Source organism: Mus pahari, chromosome 8 (genome assembly GCF_900095145.1).
Source record: "Mus pahari chromosome 8, PAHARI_EIJ_v1.1, whole genome shotgun sequence".
Taxonomy (NCBI): Eukaryota; Metazoa; Chordata; class Mammalia; order Rodentia; family Muridae; genus Mus; species Mus pahari.
In genome coordinates, this window is record NC_034597.1 from 81,415,018 (window position 1) to 81,423,823 (window position 8,806).

General features: G+C 39.2%; 1 non-coding gene across 1 annotated transcript; it reads right to left on the reverse strand.

Moving 5' to 3' along the window:
• Nucleotides 1-7,342: 7,342 nt before the first annotated feature.
• Nucleotides 7,343-7,472, reverse strand: LOC115064599. Its single transcript, XR_003844436.1, has one exon. It is a non-coding gene; the product is annotated as a small nucleolar RNA SNORA17 (small nucleolar RNA).
• Nucleotides 7,473-8,806: the final 1,334 nt, after the last annotated feature.

The window sequence follows — 8,806 nt, forward strand, 5'->3', positions numbered from 1 at the left end:
ATTTTCCAAAATTTCTGTTTGTACTGAAACTGACAGGTGGTAATCTTTTATAGCCTGCTACCTCTCTTAAAGTGACTTATGCCTTCATGTCATTTCTCTCAACTCAGACCCTTTTTGAGAAAAGGAGAGTATCTTTTCCAAAATGACTGCATCTTATTTCTACTGACATAGAGTCTCTTTTTCATCAGTTTATGTCTGTAAAACACACAGCACTTACTCAGATGTAGTATGCAGAAGTATTTCAGGAATATTTTTTCCTAAAACAATTTAATATTATTTATACATGTTTTAAATTTAATACATGAAATTGCTATTATTTTTTAATTCAGTAGACAGTTTTTTTAGTCCTTAAAGATAACTAAATCATTTAGCTGGATAAAAAATGAAGTATAGTAATGTAAATATTGTAGAATATTACTGTTCCACATATCTTCAGTCTCACATGTTGTGAGGCAAAAAGGACCGCAGTGAAATCAGATATGACAAAATCTATCTGGTCATAGTCTCAGAAGAAGCAGACACTCGGAAAGGGAATCACAGCTTCTGTGGCAATCTTGTAGCATTATCAATAGGTCTTAGGCTACCACCATTTCTATCTTTGTCAAGGGAAAAAAATATTTTCCATGCCAATTAAGATATGTTTACTTTCCTCTTAGTCTTCCTTTGCCTTCCATTCAGTGGACACATGAATCCTTCTTTTACATTATTGATTTCTCCTTTTAAATCTTTCTAAATTTCTTGCTTATTACTGTAACTTTCCCAAATGCATTAAGCAATGGCTGACACAGCGCTGTAACAATGTCTTTATAACTGAGCTCTGCTCTAGTTTATTTCCACAGAGCAACTAGGCTATGGAAATCACAGTGATGCTGAAAAGTAAACCAACCAACCAACCAAACAACCAACAAAAATCCATGGTTAATGTAGCCCAGGAAACATTAGATAAAATGATTATTTCTTGTATTATATTATGTTTGCAAACTGTATAACCGAATACTACTTATAAAATGTGTGGCTAAACGGTGGCATTAAAATATCCTATTACTTGGTTAAATAAGGTATCTATGTGAGTAGTTTGTGTACTGATAATTTATACAGGGTATGAAACATTTTAGATCAATGAGAAGACAAGAAGAAAAAGTCACAGGAAGCTATAAGAACATAAAATTTTGGAAAAGGTTAGAGAATGCAAATGCATGTGATAATAATGAGAGCCTTTTAAACTTGTTTTTTTTTATTACTTATTTCATATTTTGGATATTATTAGAACTGCTTATGATTACCTTTGAGAGATAGAATTAAATGCATCTCAATTGCCACCCATTAGCATGTAGGCAGAGAATGGCATTGAACTTCATATCCGTGTGCTGTCCCACCTCGAGGGCTGGAATTACAGGAATATGTCATTATGCCAGGATGTGTGTGTGTGTGTGTGTGTGTGTGTGTGTGTGTGTGTGTGTGTGTGTGTGTAAATCTCTGGGAATAATTTTTAACATTGTACAATTGTCTTGGAAATAGTACTTTACCACTCAGCTACCCATGATGTCACAGCATGAATTCATTCTTCATGGATAGATTCTGTTTAGCTGGCTAGATATAGCTGGAAGAAAATCATGTCTGTGCCTACAGAGAAGAAGGGAGTGTCATTAATTAAGTAAATGAAATCTATACATCTCCGTAGACAAATCAGTATCTACTCTTTAGGTAGAACTTGCTACATTTGAGTGCTCATTTTACATTTTAGCTGCCTCCCAAGTGTTAATGTCAATGAGCGACACGCATTTTTCCTGAAATGAGCTTAGAATAAGAAGTCTCCAATGTATGAAAAATGCAAAGAAACTGTGTCTATGAGGTCAGAAGTGCCTTTTGTTGTTGGAGTTTTGAGACCAGGGCTTTATATATGCCAATCATGTGCTTCAGATCTGAACTACCACTCAAGCCTCAGAAAACGACACTTTACCATTATTATTCACTTAGAAAAACATTCTGTTAATATTATGAAGGTTGTTCAAAGCAGTGTTGCCAGACAAGTCCTCTAGCATCTTGATCAGATTAAATTTGACTGTCCCTTGCACTCCCCTGGCCCTGTGGAACTTGACCTTCTACCCAGGTGGAATTTCAAAAGGAAGGATGCAGAAATAAGCATTGTGAATCATGGAACCTGCAGAGTGGATAATTCAATCTAAGACAGCATTTCAAAGCAATATTTGTCTGTAGTAGACAAGGCAATGACAAGAATTTTTCCATATTTAAAGTATGTTTCAAAATGTTCTTTTCTACAACACTAGTTTCTGAAACTTTTTTTTGTGTTTTTTTTCTTTATTTACATTTCAAATGCTATCCCGGAAGTTCCCTATACCCTCCCTCGTCCCTGCTCCCCTACCCACACACTCCCATTACTTGGCCCAGGCCTTCCCTTGTGCTTGGTCATATAAAGTTTGCAAGACCAAGGGGCCTCTATTCCCAGTGATGGCCGATTAGGCTATCTTCTGCTACATATGCAGCTAGAGACACAAGCTCAGGGGGTACTGGTTAGTTCATATTNTTGTTCCACCTANAGGGTTGCAGNCCCCTTCAGNTNCTTGGGTACTTTCTCTAGCTCCTCCATTGGGGACCCTGTGTTCCATCCAATAGCTGGCTGTGAGCATCCACTTCAGTGTTTGCCAGGTACTGGCATAGCCTCACAAGAGGCCGCAATATCAGGGGTTTCTGAAACTTTTAATCAGCTTTCTTAACACAAAATATAGTTTTCTACATTTTTTCCAGAAGAAAAAAGTTATATACATGCCATTGCCATGGATTTATTCCTAACTATTTGAAATTTATTGAGAAGCTCATAACACTTAAGGTGGCTTATCTAGAATAATGCCAAGCTAACATATATTTACTTCTTTGTCTATAAAATCAGCTTAAAATACAATTCTTCAAACTGAGCAGTTAAATTTGCTCTCTCTCTCTCTCTCTCTCTCTCTCTCTCTCTCTCTCTCTCTCCTCTCTCTCTTGTGAATTCTTGTCAAAACTCATTTTCAAACTTGCAATTACAAAGATACCTTCATCATTATGTAATAATTATATGTCCTTATGGCTTCCAACCTATATATTCTTATAAGCTCACAATACTATAATACTAAATTAATATTTTACATGTTCTTAATTCAGTGTTTGATTGTGTGATCTTAGACATAAAACAAATGTTCAAAATTTAACCTTTTGACCTATAGAAAAATGATCTAGCTTGAACTTTTGAGTACTATATTGAATGGATATGGAGAGAATGTGCAGCCTTGTCCTGTCCCTGATTTTGGTTTAAGTATCTCTCCATTTAATTTGATGTTGGCTGTTGGTTTGCTGTATATTACTTTTATTAAGTGTAGGTTTGGTCCTTGAATTCTTGATCTCTCCAATACTTTTAACATGAAGGAGTGTTGTATTTTGTCAAATGCTTTTTCAGCATCTAATGACATGATCATGTGATTTATTTCTTTGAGTTTGTTTGTATAGTAGATTACATTAATAGATTTTTCTTATAATGCTTATATTCCAATGGGAAGAGGGAAGAAAGTAGTCATAGGATGGGAAAAGGTGAACAGGATCTGGTATGGTGCATGACAAATAGAAGAGAAGCACAGAGGGCCAAGATAGAAAGATGCACCCTTAGGAGTTGGGAGGTGGGAGAGACCCTCTAGAATGTACCAGAGACCTGGGAGGTGAGAGACTCTCAGGACTCAATGAACCTTAGATGAAATGCCCATCTAAGTGGGGAAAGGGAACTCAAAGAGTCCACCTCCAGTAGAAGATAGAGCATCGATGGAGGCATGGGGTTGCCAACTCACAGTCAAAATTTCAGACCCAGAATGGTTTTTGTCTGAAGAATTACATGGACAATGGAAAGGTGGTCCAGTGATCCTAACATGGGATCCATTTCATGGAGAGGCACCGAAGCCTGACACTATTTCTTATGTTATATTGTGCTTACAGATAGGAGCCTAGCATGGCTCTCCTCTAAGAGGCCGAACCATCAGCCGACTGAGATAGATGCAGATACTTCAGCCATTGGACTGAAGTCAGGGACCACTATGGTTGAATAGGGGAAGGATGGAAGAAACTGTAGAGGAAGCTGACCCCATAGGAAGACCAGCAGTCTCAACTTACCTGGACCCCTGGCCCAGACACTGAGCCACCACCCAGTAGGCATATATGGGCTAGTCTGAGGGCCCTGGCACATATCTATCTGAGGACTGCCTGCTCTGGCCTCAGTGAGAGAGGGTGAAGCCCCAGGGAGGGGGAAGGCCTAGTGGTGGAGGAGCAACTTCTCTGAGAGAGGGTGTAGGATGAGAAGCTGTGGGAGAGGGCAGGAGGTGGGGGGAATGTCTGGATTTTAAATAAATAAAATAATAAAAAAGAAAGAAAAATTATCAAGATAGAAGGAAACTGAACTAAATAATTAAGGCATACAATTTTTTTCTGAATAAATTTGCTGTTTTCTTCTTTAAAATTCAAATATATTTAAGATCTGATTTCCTTAATTTTATTTTCAATTAGAATTAAAATAAAATAAAGCCAGGTGGGGGCTGTGCACACCTTCAATCCTAGGACTCAGGAGGTAGGGCTAGGCAGATCTCTGTGAAGGTGATGCTAGCTAAGTGTCAAGTTCCAGGACATCCAGAGCTACATAGAGAAATCCTATCTCAAAAAACAAACAGACAAACAAACAAAAACAAAACCGCCAGCCAAAGAAACAAACAAACGCAACAATGTCTCAAACACCATTGTGCTTCTTAGGGCAGTCAATTTCATAGAAACTGGAATCACCTGGGGAATAGTCCTCTGAGCATGTTTGTGGAGAATTAGCTCGATTATGCTTATTAATGTTGAATGATCCCTGTTATTTGTTAAAGGAACCATTTCCTGTGCTAGGGGTCCAGACTTACATGGCAGAGAGGAAGGGAAGTGAAGAGGAGCATGCTTGTATTTCTCTCTTTCCCTTGACTGCAGATGTGGCATGGCTTGCTCCCTCAAGCTCTGCCTTCTACTTCATAACAGACAATTATATGACCTTTGAGCCAAAATAAGCTCTTTGTTGCTTAAGTTGAAGTATCTCAGCAAAGTGAAGGGAGACAACAGTCTGCTACTTTGAACTACTTTTCCAAGACGGATGGTTAAACTACACATCTCATTCTGTGAGCTAGAAACCAGAATGGAAGCAGACATTCACCTTTGAGAACACTTAGTAAATCACACTTAAGAAACTCTGGTTTTCTATAATTAATGGATTTAAGGCTTCCTAGTCCATAAACAACCACCAAGATATATATATATATATATATATATATATATATATATATATATATATATATATATAATTTACCTTTTTATTGGTTCTTTGTGAATTTCACCTCATATACCCCAATTCTACTCATCTCCCCCTACCTTCACACTCTTCACATTCTTACAACCTTCTTCCCAATGAAGGAAGAACACCTCATTTTGGAAGCTCTAGTGTGTCACAGTATGTCCCACAGTATACCCTTTTGTCCACCTGTCTTTCCTTTAAATACTCATTGTAAATGTTCCTTGGTCTGGTACGAGGTCTTCAGCTTCTGCTACTCTACCAAAACTGAACCTTACTGGTACTACTCTTCAATATCCTGATGTTGTCTTGGGTCATGGAGATCCTATAGTTTTGGTTCTGTAGGACTGGCTCATTCATTAACTCCAGCAGTTCATGGATGGAGGATATGTTGGTATGAACCAATTCAGAGATCTGAATCTGGGCCTGAGAGGTATCTAAGCTATCAGCTCTCCTACTCTCTTAACTTTGTGGCCAGCATGCCAGCAACCTCATCCCTTTGAGCCTGCTCTATCTTCCTGCTCAGGCAAGGTGCATGGCATGCTCTGTGCAGCAGGTGAGGGGCAGGCACAGTTTCTTCTGCTCTCAGGACCACAAGGCCAGGTCCCATGCCTGCTTTATGGAGCAAGTAGGGAGTGTAGGGGAGAGCACCTCTCCCTGATGCACATTGCTGCATGGTGGAGAAGTTGGGGCTGGCTCACTTGCACCTCTGGCATGATCGTCAGCTCTAATGTGCTGTCCAGATGAGGTGTAGTACCTTCTCTTAGGAATGCTGTAGGAAGGGAGCCGCAGGGACAGCTCTCCTTCTCTGACCACCCTGGCACTAGTTCTCCAGCCTGCCATGGGTGGGAAGGGGCAAAAAGTTGGCTCATCTTTTCATGGCCCATTGAACTACATGGCAGAAAGTGTCAGGACCAATTCTTCTACTCTTAAACCTAGGAGAGGCTTACCCGTGACATCTACCAGGGTCAGCTCTACTCTGCTCCCCAGGTGAGGCACAAGGCCAGCTCTTCTTAGTGCTACAGCTAGTGACAGGAATAGCTCTTCTGCTCTCAGGAATCCAGGGTCAGGCCTCTCACAAGCTGCCAGCTGTGAGAGGCAGAGGAGGAAAAAAGTATCTAATCTTTCTCCATGCCACCACATGGGAGTTGTTGGTTTGGCCCACTCTATCACACTGACATCCTTGATTCTCTTACTTGCTACTCCTGTAATATGAAGGGCCTGACTGCTGAGTACTGTAGCAGGCTAGAGGCAGGTCATGTCTCCTGTTCTCAGGCCCCTAGGGCGAGCTCTTCCAACTATTCCCAGGGGAAGGACAGGGCCAGTTCTTCACAACACTCAGACATCATGTCTCTTGTCATCAGTCCAGACCGGGGACATCTACTGGTCTTTGGTGGCAACAAGCCTCTACTATTGCACTGCTAATGACCCAGATATGGGGCCCAATGGCAGCACATGTGAGGACATCTTCATAGTCCTAGGTGAGATCACCAGCTACTCACATCATGCTGTTCCACACGACCCTGGAATCCCCATCCTGGGTCTCTTCACAGTGCCCACACCATTCTGTTTCTCCCTCTTCCGTTTCTCTACTTGCTCCTCTTAGTGATGCCCCAGGTCTCTAAGAGCCTGGGGTCACCATAGTAGTGGTCTCAAGAGTGCAATGCCCTTTTTGTGCTTTATGTGCTGAAAGGGGTTGCTCCAAGCAGGCTCGCCCCCCTAGGCCTGCATTAATGTAGATTGATGGTCATCTCAGCATAGCTCCCTAACTGGGTCTCATGATACTGATCTGGTGGTCTTCTAGGCTTGCTCCTCACCAGCCTGCCCTAGTTGCCCGATGTGAGGGTCATGTATCTCAGTCTTATTCTTGCTCAGGGACATAAGAACCATGGCAGGGTTCTTCTAGGCTTTAACTTGTCTCCTGTCTTACAAGCCCCTCCAGTCATGTGCCATCCTGGACTGTTGGTTATCTTAGGCTTCCTTCTTTCAGGGAATGCTAGGCTCTTAATCGTTCAAATGTCCATAGGTCAGAACACTGAGCAGCCAAAGCCTTTGTCTTCTCAACCACCTACTGACACACATGTGACAGAGCAGCAACATCTGCAATGCCTCTAGTGTTAGGTAAGTTTTCTCCTTAATTATTTTGGATTTATTTAAAAATCAGAAAGATTTTTTCCTTTAGAAATGGACTTAATTATAAAATAATAAAATAATGTAGTCTTACTTTTTTCAGTTGGAATACCTTGCTTTACATAGACAAATCCATTGAGTGTCTACTAAGAAAGAGAGCTAGTAACCAGTGAAGTCTGCATTTATCCATTATTTTATTCCCTGTGGACAAAAATATACTATTTTGTTTCCAAAGATACATAATGTGTTTTATTGAACTTGAATTTTTTTTCATTTTATGGCAAAGATATTAGTTCAGTTAAACTAATCCATATTTGTTGTTTTCTTATTCTTTCATAGTGACTGTGATTATATATTAGAATATATGAATTTCAGTAAAATGCTTACGAACATGAATCCAAAGAGAAATATTTGCCATGCTTTTAATTATTCTGGAATAAAATCATAAGGCATTTATCCAAAATCAAAATACCACAGATGATTTATTCTGAATAATAGATACACTAAAGCAGGTGTGCTTTATATAGTTGGAGAATCAAATACATTTAAAGCCCAATTCTTACTTAAAATTTCATGCTCGATTATTATTATTAAATTACTTCGTTAAATAAGTAATTTTGAAAATAGTGGTGAATATTGTCAACTTCATATGATATAGGAAATTTTATAATGAAAGATAGAAAATATATCAGAAAGTGCTATGTTTTCTGAATAAGAATTTGTGTCAGCTTTTTCAAAGAGATAAACACAGAAAGTCATCTTTTCCAAATTTATCATCTGTATGCTAATCTGAATATTTCCTAGGACATATAAGCTATATTATTATAGAAAGGTTGACAAAGAAATTCAGAATAAAGTACAGCTCTAAGAGTATGTTGGTTTGAATAAAACGTCCCTGAGAGTTAAATACGATAATTTTCAAAACATTATTAAAAAATAATATATTATCAATATTGTCTACCTTACATGGCAAATAACAAAAACAACTAAAAAGAAAGTATGGGTAACTGTCCTATGGAGGAGGGACACTAATACCATAAAAATCTAGAAATGATAGCACAACAGTAAATGCCACATGCAGACCGGGGAGTGGCTTAAGTCCCACACTGGGTACTAAAGCAAGGCTGAAGTCACCAGGAAGAACAGAGTGTACACAAGTGGCTCCCCCATCTTTCAGGAACTCCAAATTTCAATTACAGAGAAATTGAAGAATAAGCTATGCACTGCTTTCCTAGAATGGCCATATTAAAATATTACAGACTTAAATCAAGATAATATTTTTATCTTGTCAGCCCTGGACTCTGACACATGATAAAAAGATTGTTG